The following is an 18,143-nucleotide window of genomic DNA, read 5'->3' on the forward strand; positions in this document are numbered from 1 at the left end:
CAAAAGTTTTTCTAACTACAGTTACCACCTTCAAGGAATTGACATTACGAGACAAATAATATGCTGGGTCCCTTTTTTGAACACTGCAAAAAATTGTGTCAACAGCACTGGAAGTCAAACTGATACCCCCAAAAAAGGGAAAAATCATTCATGGTCCAGGAAAGTATGTTAAGTTCTCCCCTGCATAACAGTTAAGCAATAAAATATGTAAACTACAGTTGACTTGGTTTCAGGAGAAGCACATTTGAGGATTACGTTATTGTTCTCTTCTCATCTACAGTCCTTAGCAGGGATTCTGTGGGCCACCATGCTATTTACTCTGTGGATTGTGGTAGTGAGGCAGGAAGACAGACTTGTTCACAATTGGTGATCAACTGTGGTCCTGTCTCTTCCCATTTTTCAGTCACAACCTAATATTTGTATAAATCAGGAGGTCAAAGGAACAAGAAACTTCCGACAATGACAGGAATATCACTGTAGCTGTGATCTGTCTGATCACAGAAAGGATTTCATCTTGGAGAGCTTTCTGAGCCTTTTCTCTGAGTGTACTGTCATCTCTGGCAGTCTTGTCACAATATCAAATTACCGTCTTTCAAGGACCCTTTCAATATGTGAGAGGACTGCCACTACTTTCTTAACTGAACTCTTGTATAATCCAACTTTTAGTTGTCCCACGTTATTTAGGTATTTCATGAGCTCTGAGTTAAAGTCAAGGTGAGCCCACATTTCTGCACTAGAGTCAAGTTTTCAAGTGGATACAGGCCACGCTGATATAACATGTTGTTGATGTCAAATAAGAACTCAGCCACGATTTCAGTGCTCGTGCAGGGTGGTGCCTCACTCCGGGGAGACAAGCAGGACCTGGCCAGATCCACAGACGGGCGAGCCCACTCACAGGGTGATGGCAGGGCTTACGGCAGCTCCCCGTCATCTAAGTCCAGTGATCTTTTTTCCAAACATAAACTATTTTAATTGTGTATCTCTTACATACAGTACAATGTAAAGATTTAAAATCCATTGGTTTTTTTGTTGTTGTTCAAGGGTCAAAATCCATTGATTTTTGATAAAGGGCAGACAACATTAAATTGTGTAAAGAAGGGTATTTCCCACAAATGTGCTACACAGCTGGCCATACACATGAAGAGAAATGAAACTGGACTCTAACCTCACACCACATACAAAAATTAACTGGAAATAGATGAAGGGCTTAAATATAGGAGGTAAAAGTATAAATTCTCGAAAAAACATGGAGATACATTTCTGTGACCTTCGATTAGCAATGTTTTCTTAGACTTGATAACACATACAAGCAGCAGCAACAAATAGGTAAATTGGACATCCTCCAAATTAAAAACATGTGTGTATCAAAAGGAGCGATCCAGAAAGTGGAGGCAGCCCATCAAATGGAAAAATATTATATACCTGACAAGAGTCTGTTATCCGAGTAAAGAATTTTTAAAACTCATGAACAAAAAGACAACTAAAATTTGTAAATGACCTGAATAGAACCTTCTCCACATTAGACACACACATGGTCAACAGGCACACGAAGATGTCCCACATCCTCGGTCCTGATGCAAATGCAAATTAAAGCCACAGTGTGATCCCCCTTCACATGCACCAGAATGGCCATAATGGAGAAAACTAACACAAATGGCAGCACCAATGTCGAGAAATTAGAACCCTTAAACATTCCTTCTGAAAATGTAAAATGGTGTGGCCTTGGGGTGCTACAGTTTGGCATGTCCTCCCCATAAAAGATTCCCACGTGTTTCAACAAATCCACTTACAGAAATAGACCCCCCCAAAAAAAATTTAAGAGCTGTTCAAACAAAAACTGATAAACTGATACATAAATCCACAGCTGCACTGTTCACAGTAGCAGAGGCCTAAACAATCCAAATGACCATCTTAATCAGCAGTGAAAAGTAAGCAATTGTGCAGCAATACCAGGATTCTTGAGATTGATGCAATTATGAACATATTTAATAATTTCTAGAAATAATATTCCCCATAGCACATACAAAAATTTTAATGTGGCAGAAGACGTCTTTACTAATACACCAATATATTTAGTTCATCTACAATAAATAGCAAAAATTGATAAATCTATCTTCAGTACTGTTTAATTATTTTCTATTTGGAAATAGTCTAGACATTCAATACATATCCATCATTAATTTAGATAACAAAACTTCAAAGATTCAACTTACCAAAGACTGGTAAAAAACCTTTTCAATGTATATATACAATATAATTATTGCTAAAAAGTTTACCTAAATATCTTTTATTGTCATTGTATCTATTTTATATATTAGTTAAAAATGAGATTTCAAAATCACTTATTACCGAAGCTGTTTTCTTGACACATTTTGTAACACAGATGACAAACTTATTTTTATAAACCCACTTAAATATATACATATTTTACGTTAATAACTTTCAAAGACATGACTATGTGATAAAACCAAACTAAAACCAGCTTTAATATCAAATATTTCACCAGATCATTTGATCCTGAAAAGCCTATGGGTTACTTTGTATTCTGTTTAATTTATATAAGCATTTAATGTATTCTACCCGATCAGATACTACAAACTAGTAACACCATCCAGAGCTACAAAACATCTTACCACAAACACAAACTGGTTTCACACTGACATTACAAATTAACAGAATTAGTAATAACTGTAGAGAACGCACGAGATGGTTTACCAAGAAAACAGCTGGTTGTCACGAGAGCTCTATAACACAATTAAATGTAGACGTTTTTCCCATTCCGGGATACATCGTCTGTACAAGGACAGTGAGGTCTAAATAGTGAGACACACCAACCAGCCTCCTTACAGCTCAGGCCAGGAAGCCAGAGGCCCCTCCACACAAAGTGCAGAGGATGCAGCCCTCCCAGAGCCAAAGGGTCACCCCCAAAGACAGAGACAGCACAGACCTTTGTCACCCAAGCGGTCGGGATGGTGGGGTGGACAGGGTGTCTCAAGTATCCCACAAAATGTGAGGCACCTCCAGCCTCAAACCCACTAATTTGTGGACCGGGATCTAGAAAGCTGGGGGTACAGATGCCCCTTATGGGCAGAGGCCCCTCTGGACACACTCCCCTGGGAGCTGGCACAGCCAGGCAGAGGTGCACTGGGAACCCGATCTTACCCCACTGGGCACCACGTGCAATGCAGTAAGTGCACATGGCGGATGGTGGGAACCAGAGAGGATCACCTTCCTCGGTCACAAACCCAAGCTCCCGGGACACAGCAGAAGGAAAGAAAAACCTCATGCGGTTTGTAGACAGGGACCCACACAGCAAAGTTTGTTTCCGCAGACGCCGGTCTGGAGAGAACCGCTTAACTTCACAGCCTGTGGGGCTGTCTCCAACGACAGGCTTATGGGAGGCTGTGCCCGTGTTCTGTCCCTATGGTAGTTCCTTCTTAGGACAAAGGACACGCAAGACACAGACACATGAAGAAACGAACATCTCTAGGAGAAAAGAATTAAGAAAACTCTGGAGTCTCTAGGTACAAGAAGTTGCTTCAAAAATATTTTCCTGCAAATCTTATTCAGAAAAGAAAGGATTTGCACCCCTTCTAACTTCTACCCAACTGCAGACAGAGGCCAGGAATTGTAATACATGCACACCTGGAATTCACACAAGCATGAAATTTCCAAAGACGGGAGAAATCAGGTAAATATGACATTTTAGACAAGGGTGGGAATGGGCTCTTAGATTTTAGATATACAAATGGGAGATTCACAGGTAATTCAGGAAAAGATGAACACACGTGGCCCGTCAAGTTTTGTGAGGCTCCTGCATGGAGTCTTCCTGTCTGCTGCTAAGGGTACTGGGCTCAGGTTTTCATTTGTGCTTCACAGTCTTTCAGGAGGCAGGAAAAGGGGAGCCAGGCTGGACAGGAAGGCTTGTGTTGTTAAAACTGCCCCTTTTGCAATTTCTTTTCCTTTGTTGAGCTATGTGGCCTCTGGCAATTGTGGGCTGCGTTTACATTTCTGATCTGCTTGGGAGAGGACCTGGGGGAGATGCTGAGACCCTACTTTCTATCAGACTGAAAAATACAGCTTCCATTTTTGTCAAGTTTCTGATCAGGTATTAGAATCTTTAAAACCTGTTCCAACATAGCAATTCTCATACTCTTAGATCGCCATGCAGTTTTTAAAAATTTGCACATCTCTTAATTTTCCCTTCTGCCTTTTTTAAACCTAATGTTGATATTAGCATTTTTAAGACCCAACAAGCTGAAGAACTAATTAAAAAGTTAAATTTCCTTGAATTCGTTTGTATTAAACGTGTGGTCTTTCTCTAGGTTCCAATAAAACAGCTGTTTGTCATGAGAGTTCTCTTAACACATTTTCAAAATTAGCAGTTTTTCAATTCAAAGTAGCCACAGTCTGGCCACTGATAATAGGATTTTAATAGATACTCAAACCCATAAGCCTTTTTACGTCTTAACCGAGGAAGCCAAAGGCTTTCTGTCCCTGTGGTATTTTATTTTTACGACAAACGGCATAAGAGACATAGACACAGAAAAAAATGATCACTTCTAAAAGGAAAGAATCAATAAAGAAAAGCTGTGAGTCGCTACTCCCGAGAAGCTAGCTTCACAAACATTTTTCCCTGCCAATCTACTTGTAGAAGAGAGGAAAAGGACATGAGGCACTTCTACATTCTCCCAAACCCCATAAATACACCGGGAAGACTGACATGGTGAACAAAAACACTGCTCACCTCTGCGGGCAGACATCCTTGTGCTCTCAGGGGCAGCGGTTTCCAGGAGCTAGCAGTGCCCCAATAATTCTGACAGGCTCCCAAAAACTGTGAGGGCTTAAAAAAAAATCTTTTGCTCTCATCTTGTGTCTTAGCTGAGATCAGCCCCTTGTAGCATCGCAGGAAGGCATTCCAGGATGTAGGAACAATACCTCATGAAAAAAGGCAAGCAGGCCAAGGATTTACTAAACGAGAGAAAATATATTCCCAAAATTCAGGAGTGCACTGGACCAGAAGGAGTGGGACTGCACCGAACAAAGAAAATTTAGGATTATGTTTGAATGGGGCCGCGAAATATTCCAGGGAGGTGATCTCTGAGCGTTTCCAGGGCGTTCCCAGGGCGTGTCTTTCTGGATGCCTCCTTCCCACCGGGAGGAGGGATTCCTTGTAGGAACTGTCACGGGGACACAAGAGGTAGAGATTTTTCCTGCTTGCAATGCTAATACTATTGTGATCCATCACAATTACCTGTAGCTGCACCTTGTCTTAGGAATTTTCCCTGCCTGGAATTCTGATAGGTTATAATCCCTCACAATTAGCTGCAGCTGAACCTTTTCTTCGGAATGATTGCATTTCTGTTTTCTTTGTTTCCCCTCACATCTTCCTTTCTTCCCCCTTTCTCCTTGTGACCTTGTGCTCTCTGCCTGTGGTGATAACTTCTTCGAGCTCAACTAATCATAAAATTAATAGAATCAGATTAACATAAAATCGAATTTTTGTATATGCACATGGGGAATTCCCATACATGTAAAAATTCCAAAGGCAGCGAGGTAAGATTGGGTGCTTTGCAGGTAATTTAGGAAGAGTGGCACACTCATGGAAGGTAAATTGTTAGGCCACCTAGAAAATAATGGTACACAGGGGAAGGGTGGTCAACAGGCTATACTGGGCGTCTTCCCTCCTTATGCTAAGGAGTTTACCCCAAGTTCCCCTCCTAAACCAGGTCTTTCATTTTAATCTCTTAGGCAGGAAAGAGGGAGGGTCACAGGCTGTTTCAGAGTCTTTTGTCTCCCAACAACCAACTTAAAGTCAATATCCCCACAGGCAAAACTTTTGGTCCTCTTCATTCCCGCCTTTGAAACTGTAATAAAAGTTTCACATCCAGAAGTTGGAAGATTGTCACATATTTCATTAATCTATTCACTCAGTCCTAAGAATAAGTTACTTTAGTTAAGTTGTTGAATCCTATTTCATGACAGGGTGATGTAGATATACTCCCAAAGTTCCCCTTTCATTAACTATTTGATTACTTGCTTAGGTGATGGAGGGACAAATTTTCCTCTACCCTCAAATTTCTTCTGGCTGCTCTAATAATCAAATAGACATGAGAAAGATTAACAAGAGAAAATAAGTAGATTTAATACACACATATGGGAACCCTGTACACCGGCGAGTCAGAGACCTGACATGAAGGAGAGGTAGGGACTTAGAAAGGCAAGATGGGTACCTGAGATAAGACATCCGGAGCTAGGGATGAAGTAAGATCACTTGGGGGCTTGAAAGGGTCACTGCAGGGTGGTGACAATAGCAGATGTTTCATGAATATCTTGAACCTAGGCAGACAATGTTGACCGAGACTAAAGGAGAAGATCAGACAAGGACAGAAATAGACAAAGTATGTAGGGTGTGGGGTGCTGAGCTGCTACTGATGTAGGAATATTTTTTGTGAGTCCCCAAATAAGGTGGGATCTGTCAACAGTTTCTGGGTGTGGGCCGGAATCATGTCTCGTGAAGCCAAAGAATGGACACACGGACCAGGGAGAGGCAGAGTTGTAAAGGAAGATAATTTATTAGAGGAAGGAGAAGAGGTTGCAGCTCCCCAGTGAGAGGAGGGCTCGAATGGGGGTACCCAGCGACTGAGGCAAAAGCTCTTACTTTTATACCTTCCCTTGCCTGCTTGGGGAAGGGGGCTGCAGCCTTCTGATTGAATTCATCTATCAAGTTTGTCGTGTTTGCCCATCCTGAAGGGATTACGGAACCAACCCATTCCTATCTATCAGATCTGCTGCTCCTTTGACTGGCAAAAAGAGATTTGAGGTAATCTATTAACCTCAGGTGTGGTCTCATATTTCTGTCCTTGAGTAAAGGAGACATTCCAGAACCTGGAGTTTCAGGATATGGATGCTTTTCTGTTTATTCCACCAGGGACCTTCCTGTCTACCTAACGACATGCTAACTAACCTGTCTCACTACCAGCCCACGGTTGCTGACTGTGAGTGGCCTATGGGTTTGGGATCTCTCGAGGTGTCCTTATCTGACTCTGCACTGTTTTCCCAGGTCTTCTATATATGCTTATAGTCCCCCCAAGACTGAAGTTCCCACACCAGGCTAGCCCTCCAGACCCAAGAGTGGCCCCAGCTTTGCATGAGACACCTTAAGCCAGGGTAAAGCTGAGGGACTCTACCCCAACCCACCAGGCAGGTCCAGCTACCACAGCTCTGCAGGAGGGGGAGGCTGTTCCAGCAAAGCTGACAGAGGAGCCTGGTGTTCAGCTCCCCCTGCAAATGCTGCACCTGGGATGGAGTCCCCAAGGCCCCTTAAGCCCCAGCACCTGGGCCAGAGCCTGGGTTCCCACCACAGCCTGCCTCCCAAGCTCTCCCTGAGGACTTCAGTCTGGCTCCTGCAGGTCTCAACATGGTCTTTCTATGCCTAGGCTTTCGGCTCTCAGACCTGGGTTCCTTTTTGTCTGGTACTCCTGGGCTGCCTTTTTAACATGCAAAATAAATCTTGGGTTTGCACTGTACTTCCCCCAGATGTGCTGTCTTACGGAGGCTCTCTAAGCACAGTGTTAATTCAAAAATGGCCTTCGGGAAGATTGGCAGGCAAGAGGGGAGAGTGGCCTAAGGCAGCATAGGTAAGAGACAGGTAGGAAGGCAGTTAATTCAGGTGTGCCAAGCCATGTGCCGGGTTTCACTTCCAGGAATCTACAATCCAGCGGTCAGCTCCCAGGGCACAGATGACTGTACCTGGGGCACAGCCCTGGGTCTGACACATTGGCTCAGAAGCCTTTGGAAAGAACAGCTTACTCTGACCTCCACTCAGGTGTTATTCCCAAGATGCACACGAGATGGCAGCAGAGAATAACTTTGCCTGGTGACCTGCACAGGGTGTTATTCCCAAGATGTACACGAGATGGCAGCAGAGAATAACTTTTCCTGGTGACCTGCACAGGGTGTTAATTCCAAAATGCACACCAGATGGCAGCAGAGAGCATTTCCCTGCCCACCAGCCTTAAAATGAGAATCCAGGCCCCTGGGAATACATTCTCTTTGAGATAAATCTGTTTTAGGCCCTCACAGGTCCCATCGCACCTACTGCTCCTATTTTCCAATTGAGGCAGAGACAATTATTATCTCCCTTTCACAGGTATTTAAAATGAAGACTGATTCTAACGCAGTTCTGAGTCCGAACCGAGGCTGAATTTGGCCAACGTAGGCAAGAATAGCTTGCACACACAGGGTCCTGGACAAACAGAGTGATCCAAATAGTCCTTGGCAGCATTGGGTGGAAGGTCGGTTATTCTATTGAAGAAAATCTGCACAGAACCTAATGGTACAGCTTGCCATGCACTCACTCCGGCTGGTTTTTGGAGTAGGACCAGGGCAGGCAGATGGGGAGGGAGGTGGTAGCCTGGCCCTTCACAGGAGGACAACACCAGATCCCTACGACAAGACTCTACCACATCTATGCCCTGCCTATGCTCGGGCCTTTTAAAATCTCTTCTTTGGGCAGCTTGATGCCTCAGTTGGTTAGAGCACAAGCTCTGAGCAACAGGTTTGCCAGTTTGATTCCCACATGGGCCAGTGAGCTGCACCTTCCACAACTGGATTGAAGACAACAAGCTGCTGCTGAACTTTCGGAAGGGCGGGCGGATGTCTAATTTGGATAGTACACGAGCTCTCAACAAGGTTACTGGTTCAATTCCTGCATGGGATGGTGGGCTGTGCCCCCGGAAACTAAAGATTGAAAAGGGCAACTGGACATGGAGCTGAGCTGTGCCATCCACAGCTAGATTGAAGGACAACAATTTCACTTAGAGCTGATGAGCCATAGAAAATCACACTGTTCCCCAACATTCCCCCCACCAAAAAAAAATTGAAAATCTCTTCTTCCTCAGCCCAGAGCGCAGCTCTGCTTCTCCCCATATTCCCTTCTTCTGAGGTCACAACTGACAAGAGCTTCCTGGCTGCTCAGAGTGGAATCTGGGGTGACAGTTTCCTTATGGGGGGGTGCTCAAGCCCCAGACAGGCGCAGAGCTGACGACTGTCCCCTCCAAGTACTAGCTGTGTGACTTCAGGCAAAGACATGGAAGGTCCGTCTCCTCACCTGTCAGGTGGGGGTAACCGCTCCCTCTCAGGTGGCTGTGAGATCAGTGAGGTGAGGCAGGTCGGCTCCTGCCCCACATGTGATGGGCCCTCACTCCATCCCTCTTCCCTTCTCAGTCCTTTCTCTACCTCCAAGGGCAGGAAGGATCAAGCGTTTAGCAAACAGTCTCCTTGTGGCAGAATGAGCTCTCCTGTTGGTGTCCACACAGCCACAGTCCCCTGAGTGCTGACTCTGGCATCTGTGCCAGCTTCATCCTCGGGGCAGCGCTCACCACAGCCCCTCCCTGCTCTTCTCACCCCTGCTCTTCTCCAAATTCAGGGCCCTTGTCTCAGCTCAGGCCAGAGCACCTGTGGGGGCGGAGCCCCAGAGAGAAGTTTCCAGGCTCTCGGCCTCACATAGACAGGTGCCTGGCTCAGGTAGTAAATGGCCAACTGTGATTGCATGGCCATCAGCTGTGGCTAGTTGGCCGTCAGCTGTAACCAGTGAGCCATTGGCCACTAATATAACTGCTGTGGCTACGCTAAGGGAGGAAGAGAAGGAGAAAAAAGAATGGGGCTAGCAAGAAGACGGCGGCTGGGCTGGCAAGCGTGGATGGCGGTTTGCGGACAGTGTGTATCCAGCCTCCAGTGAGAGTATAGTGCCGCCAGAGAGAATAAAGTGGTATGACTCCCCTACCTATGGCTCCGTGGGTGTTCCTTTTTGGCCTCACCATATCCTGCGTTCTTGTATGGGGAGCGGGAGCAGAGACCCCGCCGGTCGCCCCGCACGACAAATGGCGCAGCGAGCAGGGTCTCCCGCACGACACATGGCGTAGTCGGCAGGATATGGTGCCGGCCAAAGCTCTCCCAAGAGTGGTGGAGCAGTTTGTGCGTGTGAACACCCAGTCTGAGGAAGACCAGGAGGAGCAGCTGCTGGAGAGATGGAGCCCCGTGGAGAGGTGGAAAGATGTGGACGGTTCTCCCACCAGCACAGGAAAAGCCATGCAGCTGCTGGAGAGATGGAGCCCCGTGGAGAGGTGGAAAGATGTGGACGGTTCCCCAACCAGCACAGGCCGGAGAAAGCGAAGGTCGTTGCAGCCCTGTGGGCCGGGGAAGTTCCTGCTCAGGCAGCCCGGATGCAGGACTTATAGTCCCAGGAGGTAACGCTTGCTGAGTCCTCCGTGGGAGATGAGGGTGAGGTCAAGGTGGTCCCTCACCCCCAGGACAGTCCTGGCGAATGACTATGGACTATGGGGAATTGCCTTCCATCCCTAATTTAATGGACCGCTTGACTGTTTGTTTGGGAACTGTTGTTAGTGGAACTGGGGGATATTTGCTTTTGTTTCTTGACTGGCCGCCATTGAGAATATGTAAGCACCTTGATTGTGAGTCGCTGTTGTTCCAGCAGGGTACCCTGAGAGGCACAGAGAGAGTGGCAGTGCCCTGAGAGCCCTGGCTGAGTCCAGGAAGTCTGGCTGAGCCCTGAAGATACCCTGGCTGTGCCCAGGAAGTCGGGCTGTTCCCAGAGAGAGTAGTAGAGCCCTGAAGGTACCCTGGCTGTGCCCAGGAAGTCGGGCTGTTCCCAGAGAGAGTGGCGGTGCCCTGAGAAGCCCTGGCTGTGTCCAGGAAGTGTGGCTGTGCCCACAGAGAGTGGCGGTGCCCTGAGAAGCCCTGGCTGTGTCCAGGAAGTGTGGCTGTGCCCACAGAGAGTGGCGGTGCCCTGAGAAGCCCTGGCTGTGTCCAGGAAGTGTGGCTGTTCCCAGAGAAAGTGGCAGTGCCCTGAGAAATCCTAGCTGTGCCCGGGGAAACTAGTGGTACCCTAAGAAGTCCAGGAAGTCTGGCAGTGCCCAGGAGTACTGGTGGTGCCCTGAGAAATCCTAGCTGTGCCCGGGGAAACTAGTGGTACCCTAAGAAGTCCAGGAAGTCTGGCTGTGCCCAGGAGTACTGGTGGTGCCCTGAGAAACCCTGGCTGTGTCCGGGAAGACAGGTGGTACCCTAAGAAGTCCAGGAAGTCTGGCAGTGCCCAGGAGTACTGGTGGTGCCCTGAGAAACCCTGGCTGTGTCCGGGAAGACAGGTGGTACCCTAAGAAGTCCAGGAAGTCTGGCAGTGCCCAGGAGTACTGGTGGTGCCCTGAGAAACCCTGGCTGTGTCCGGGAAGACAGGTGGTACCCTAAGAAGTCCAGGAAGTCTGGCTGTGCCCAGGAGTACTGGTGGTGCCCTGAGAAACCCTGGCTGTGTCCGGGAAGACAGGTGGTACCCTAAGAAGTCCAGGAAGTCTGGCCGTGCCCAGAAGCACTGGTGGTGCCCTGAGAAAACCTGGCTGTGCCCAGAGAGCCTGGCTGTGTCCAGGATATTGCATTCACCCCCAGGCTCCTCGCACAGGTCCCCTCGCGGAAGACGCTTGTCGCGTAGATTGTAAGGCGAGAGCCTGTAGGGGTGGAGTGTGGGGGCGGAGCCCCAGAGAGAAGTTTCCAGGCTCTCGGCCTCACATAGACAGGTGCCTGGCTCAGGTAGTAAATGGCCAACTGTGATTGCATGGCCATCAGCTGTGGCTAGTTGGCCGTCAGCTGTAACCAGTGAGCCATTGGCCACTAATATAACTGCTGTGGCTACGCTAAGGGAGGAAGAGAAGGAGAAAAAAGAATGGGGCTAGCAAGAAGACGGCGGCTGGGCTGGCAAGCGTGGATGGCGGTTTGCGGACAGTGTGTATCCAGCCTCCAGTGAGAGTATAGTGCCGCCAGAGAGAATAAAGTGGTATGACTCCCCTACCTATGGCTCCGTGGGTGTTCCTTTTTGGCCTCACCATATCCTGCGTTCTTGTATGGGGAGCGGGAGCAGAGACCCTGCAGGCCTCCCAGCACGACAGCACCTCTCACAGCTCTTCTCACTGGTCTCCCTGCTTCCCGTCCCTCTCTCGTCCAGTGCAACCTGCACACTGTGACCAGCTTTATGTTTCTAAATTAGGGACCTAATCCCGTCACTTCCTATGCCTAGAACTACCAACGGCTTCCCACAGAGTAAAGTCTCTGTCATCAGCAACACATTGTCAGTTATCTTTATCAGACCTCGTGTTCTTCTGGTCTCACTTCCTATGGTAACACCCCAATATGGTCACAGGCACACCAGCTGTCAGCATTAACCTGTGTGGTTGGATGGTCAGTGGGGGCTTTAACAGATTGAGTCTCCAACATTGAGACTGAGCCTGAATGCCTGCGGAAACCTGAGTATAATACAGACTCTAGAGAATAGTAATGCATCAATATTTGTGCATTAATTGTAATTTTTTTTTTTTTTTAAACTAGACAGAGAGGAGAAATTAAAAGTAAAATAAGAGAAACCTATTGCATTAAAATGGATGATTTCCTAGGAAAAATTACACATGAACAAAATGGCCCTAAAATAAGGAAAATACAAACAGGTCAGTTAGCCATCCGGGACCTCTTTCCCTGATGGTTCCTCTCATTGTCCTGGGGTTCCCTCTCCTAGGACAGGGAAGGAACAGGGACAGAGCTGGTCGGCAGGTCCCCTAAAGTCTGACCCCACCCAGTGTCCTCGTGCCCCCCCCCATGTGCCCCGCCCAGTGAGGACCCCGTGCAGAGGGAGTCTCAGGGGTTATTGATCTGCTGTGTCAGCCAGGACTTTGTTGATTGCAAGGGACTGGACACACTTACTGAAGTAAAACAAATTAATACTTTGTGATGGCAGAAATAAATCAGTGCTTGCGAGAGGCAAGTTTCAGAGTGGGATTGGGCCTGGCAGGTCCTGGTTCTCACACTCTCATTGGCCTCGTGTGCGCCTGTCGGCCTCGGCAGGGCTTGTCCCCTAACACCCACCCACCCACCCACTCACTCTGCCTTCCCGAAAGCTTCCGTCTTAAATTCCCTCTCTTTTGCCCCCATTTGTGCATTTGGTGACCATTACAAAGAGAACGTATCTCAAGAGGAAATCTCTTATGGAAAACAAACAGAGCAGACACGTGGGTGAAGGGCTCCAACCAGAATTATGAAATCACGTTCACCAATCTGTATTGCATTTGTCTCTTAAAATGACAATTGGCTCTAAGCTTTGTTTCGTTCACTAAGAAGAGCTCCGGTCCTTTGCTTTCTACTAGGCAAAGGTAAGGTCATATCGCCCCAATGTCCCAATTTATGCCAAGTGGAACTAGTTCAGCAAGCTGTTACATTAAACCAATGAATAGAAATGTTAACATGTGTGCCTGTGTGTATATAACACATCAGACATTTACGAAGACGTGCCGAGTGGTGTCAGTCACTGAAGTGTTTTCTTTATCGCCACTAACTCAGCTGCTCCCAATAGTCTGTGCACTTGGCCGCTTTTTGCCTTCATCTTCCAGTGAAGGGACTAATCACAGAGAATGACTACCTCCCACGGGGTCTCACAGCCAGTGGCTGAGTCAGGATGTGCAGCCACACACTCGTCCAGACCCTGCACTTAACCACTGTGCTCTGCTGCCTCTTAAGTAAGTCTGGGGTTTGTGGCAGCCTGGTTCACACACACAAGCAGGGTTTTGTGCTACAGGACTTCTCAGAGCCTTTAATATGTTAATATGCACTGGGAGTCTCTAGAAGGTGGTGAAAGACACACCATTTCTCAAGTTCACTCACCATAAATCCTTTTTTGAGATTCCTATTAACACCTTCAGGGCACTGTTCCTGGATCATTGGAAACGGAGGCCTGTGTGTTACCTTAGGTGATTTTGGAACTTGTTTTTAGAATGAACTGCTGCTTTCAAAAGTTTTGTCCCTGGAATTGAACTAAAACTCTAAACCTAGTTAAAAGAAAAAAGAAAAAAAAAAACAGAAATTTGATTCTATACCTAACTGCTTTTGTGAGTAAATTCAGCAGGTTTGCTTTTCAGGTACTGAAAAGAGGATGAGTTTGGAACTCACTGGAGCCTGGGAACCATTACATTTCTGCACAGCCCAGGAGGTAATGGTCTGTTTCACTTGGGGAAACGTTTGCAGGTTTGGGGTCAGCTGGTCTGGTCAGCAATGGGCTCTCTCCACAGTCAGATAAAGGTGGCCATGCCAGACCAGCCAGGGCTGTCTTCCTGCCAGGGCAGTGATGCCCAGGTTTGTGGTGCTTTGGGGGGTATCCACACACCTGGAAAGACAGGGCGCCCTGCCTTTCCATGGCTGGCAAACTGCGGGTACGTGACCATCACACACACACACACACGCACAGCTCAGAAGCCCTTGGATCCCTAATTTCAGTGAGTCCAACAAGCGTTTCATTGTCATGTGAGTGTTTGGGTGGAGACTGGCTGCATGTTGCTGGAAGGACTAGGATTCGTCCTGTGGTTGGGTGTGGGGCGTGATCCTCACCCTGCAGGGCGCCCGCGTCCCCTGCGGGGGGCTGGTCAGGACCCCAGCTTCGGAAGCTGAGGTCTGGGGCAGGACGGTCAACGTGCATTTCTAACAGGATCCCAGGTGCATGCTGGTCCGGAGACCATACATTCAAAACCTCTGATGTGGCAGCTTCTTGGTCAAAGTCACTAGGTTTAAACTCCCGCTCTGCCATCAAAAAATAAATTACTGAGGGGAAATTCACAAGTCAGAAAATCAACCATTTTAAAATGAACAATTCAGCGGTACTGGTTCGTAATGCTTTGCAGCTACCGTCTATGCAGTTTCAACCCGTTTTCATCAATCCACAGCACAGCCTCGTACCGTTAAGACGCTTCCCCGGTTGGTTTCCTCCCTCCCCTGGACTGGCAACCGCCTTTGGAGTTCTGCTGGTGGACGCATCCCACCGGGAGATTTCTGGGAAATGGAGGATACTGCACGTGACCTCTCGTGTCAGCGTTTTCACTGAACATGAGGTTTCGAGGTTCACCGTGCAGCAGCGGCACCCTGTTCATTTTTAAGGCGCAGTGGTGATCCCCCGTGGGACACGCCACCACCTGTCCCTCAGGCATCGTCCGTGCCTGCCAGGGCTGAGCTGTGTGCTGTTGGACAGGCTGCTGCGCCTCTCTGAGCCTGGCGTCGCATCCTTGTTGGCCCCTGGTGGAGTCGTGGCGGTGAGCGAGGTCACTGAGCGCCCCTGGGGCAGAGCCAGGCACAGGTTTCAGGCCTGGGTGAGTGGCGGTTGTTACTGATGCTCCTTTTCTCAGCTCAGTGGTTCTCAGCAGACCTGTTAGTGGGCCTGGGGGCAGGCAGCTCACTCAGGAAGCGACCCCAGGGAACAACGTTATGGGCTTAAGGGAGACTGGCAGGGCCAAGGCCAGTCCAGGTTGTGTCCGGACATGCGAGCACTTCCGGCCCCTGGTGCTTAGCCCAGCTGGACTCTCCTGGGCCCAGTGGAGCCCACTGTCCCCATGTTGTCCCCACAATGGGCGGGCTGAGATGTTTAAACACCGGCTCCCACTGGCACCTCGGTAGACCTGGCAGGTGTGCCGCCTTAGCACTTCCGGCCACAGAAGCTGTGGGGGTCAGAGAAAGCCCCAGGAGTAGAAACGCAGGTGCTGGCTATGGTCTGACCTGCACGCTGAGGTCGCGAGGCGGGGAGCCTGTGGGCTGGCGCCCTGTGGTACTTACTTTTGCACCACCTGTGTCTACTCTGTGTCCCTTATGAGATGGGCAGACTACGCTGGTGGGAGAGGGTGAACCGCACGCGCATGTGTATTTCCCACGGTGCCCAGCAGGCCTCGCTCAGACCCCCACTTGGGTCCCTGCAGCACCGCGTGTTAGGCCCTACTGTTTTATCTTCTGCCTTGAATGTAGATGTGAGGGCTGGCAGTGCAGCAATCATTTTGTGATCATGAGTCTACAAGCTAACACCTACGTCTAGAGGAGTGGAAAGAGAAGCAGCTTCCGTCTTTTATGGAATCATGGGGCCACAGCATCATGGCTGAAATGTCTACCTTCAGAATCTTGATATAGTAGATAACGAAATGTCTGCATTGCTTAAGCCATTGTTACTTGCAGCTCAAAGCATTCTTACCTGTGACAGCCTTTTCAAAGAACTTGAAATCAAAATTATTGTCTAAATCAAAAATCATTCCTGAACAAGAAGTTTATTTTTAAAATGTGCTGTATGCATTATTTATTCTTTTTGTTTTTGTTTTTTTGCGTCCTCACTTGACCAGACTCTTGCTTCACTCACCAACCACCATCCTTTCAAGTAAGACGTGAGGGTTTCTACTGCACTTTCTCCTGCTCCTCACCTTAATGACGTGGGAAAAGAAAGCTCTTACAAGTGTCTTTCTCTACCTTTTCAGCCTACATTTCACGGCCACTCTACCGTAAAATTGCTCATGATTTTAAAAGTTTGTTTTTAAAAAATGTATCTTATTTATGTATTTATTTAAAATTTAAATTTGCATTATTTATTTTACATTTAAATACCTTATTTTCAGGTATTTCTAATGATCATTTTTGCTGATCTAATTGGCTTTTGTATTAATGTTTATATTTTTTTATTATAGTGTATTGTGCTGGGAAAGCAGATAAGCATTGTGGTCTGAGTTGAAGCCTATGACGTGCAGTGACTGGTTTAAGAATAAGCTTTGGGCTCAGGACGTGGCTGGAGGGCCTGGGCACTCTGCCCCGCCTGCCTTTTGGCCAAGGGCACTTAGTCTGCCTGGAGCTCGTGACGTCTGTGCCGCTGTCAGTGCAGAAACCTGCCTGGCAATGAACCCAGAGGGAAAAGGGACCACAGTTAGAGAGGCGCTTCCTAATGGTGCTGGAGCCACTGGGACCCAGCCATGTTCAAATCTGTGGACTTTCCCATTTAATGAGGGAACAAATTTCCTTGTTGTTTTTAAAGCTACATGGAGTTGAATTTCTATTTCTGTCAATTGCAACCACAGGAGTTTTGTTGAAAACGTAGCAGTCTCTGCTGTTCTGATTTACAATTGTGTCCACCCCCGTCTGTGGCGTGAGTCACACACTGCCCTGTCTTGCCGGTGATTCCTAACTCCACTGAATTAGCATCCTGCCCCTTCCTAGCAACGGGCACTCGATAACCAGGCCAAATTCCTTACCTTCTCAGAACCTCAGGGTCTGTGTTTTTCAAGTGGGAATAAGACTCCTTCCTGAAAGGCATGTTGGGGAAGAGGCAATACCAGGAAGGCGTGAACAGGGCTCCGTAATAAAAGTTCCAAAGTGAGTTACTTTTATCTCTTCTTATTAGTAAACGGCAGGTTGATGGCAGGCAGCAGTCTTCCTCACTTATTGTTGCATCTTCCACGCTGCCTCACATACAGTTAGAGGTAGAAAAGCTAGAGAAGTGTCAAAGGCCTCTGTGCTGGTTTCTAGGAATAAAAAGATAAATGAGACAGCTTGTGCCCGCCTGCTCTTCAAGGCGAGAGCCATCGCCTGATTGAAAGTCAGCCAAGAACAGAGAGAACACCCCTGAGATAACATGGGGCCGGCTTGCGAATGCATCACATACTTACTGAGCACCAATCCCATCCTGTGTGACCCGGCAGCAGGGAAAAGGACGGGCAAGCCAGTCGGTGTGGGGCGGGGAGGGCAGGCCCAACAGCCTGCCCAGGCAGCTGTAGAAACAGTGAGGAGGTATAATACGTGTCAATGCAGCCAGTCCCGTGCGTGAAGGTCACTTGTCCGGAAAGGATCCAAACTTTATGGCGTATTGAATGGACGGCACCAACGAAAAGCTTTCAGAAAGAACAGGGTGGGTCACATGGCCTCTTCATACAAATAGCTGCTGCTTTTAAATTCAAACAAAAGAAACTGGCATTGAAATTGTCATTATTTAAAAATAATTCATGATGCATGATTTTGTAAACAACAAATTAGTACAGAGAAAAATAACGTCTATCTTGCCACTACTTCTAGAGCTTGCCTACAAATGTAAATGTCCCCCAGCCTCTATTTTTTTACACAATGAAAATCTGGAAGAAGCCAATTTTACGCCACTTCAGAATTGCAGACATGTAAAATCTTTATGAGAAACTTTTGACCTGACTTGTTTTACTAATTAACAAAGAGCCCTCCTCTGAATGGCATGTTTCACCCGACAGCACATTTTTAATCAAGGCATAAATTGCAGCAACCAAAATTTGAAG

General features: G+C 47.6%; 1 long non-coding RNA gene and 1 pseudogene across 1 annotated transcript; both read right to left on the minus strand.

The window, feature by feature from the left end:
• Window positions 1–270: 270 nt before the first annotated feature.
• On the minus strand, window positions 271–3,199 carry LOC141569697 (mitotic spindle assembly checkpoint protein MAD2A pseudogene; annotated as a pseudogene).
• Window positions 3,200–16,149: 12,950 nt separating this feature from the next.
• On the minus strand, window positions 16,150–17,664 carry LOC141567083 (uncharacterized). Its single transcript, XR_012489474.2, has 3 exons — window positions 17,511–17,664; window positions 17,097–17,366; window positions 16,150–16,277 (listed from the first exon to the last, which is right to left on the minus strand). It is a non-coding gene; the product is annotated as an uncharacterized LOC141567083 (long non-coding RNA).
• Between the last annotated feature and the right edge of the window lie 479 nt (window positions 17,665–18,143).

This window comes from Rhinolophus sinicus, chromosome 5 (assembly GCF_057876585.1).
Source record: "Rhinolophus sinicus isolate RSI-liver-muscle chromosome 5, RSI-T2T, whole genome shotgun sequence".
Lineage (NCBI taxonomy): Eukaryota > Metazoa > Chordata > Mammalia > Chiroptera > Rhinolophidae > Rhinolophus > Rhinolophus sinicus.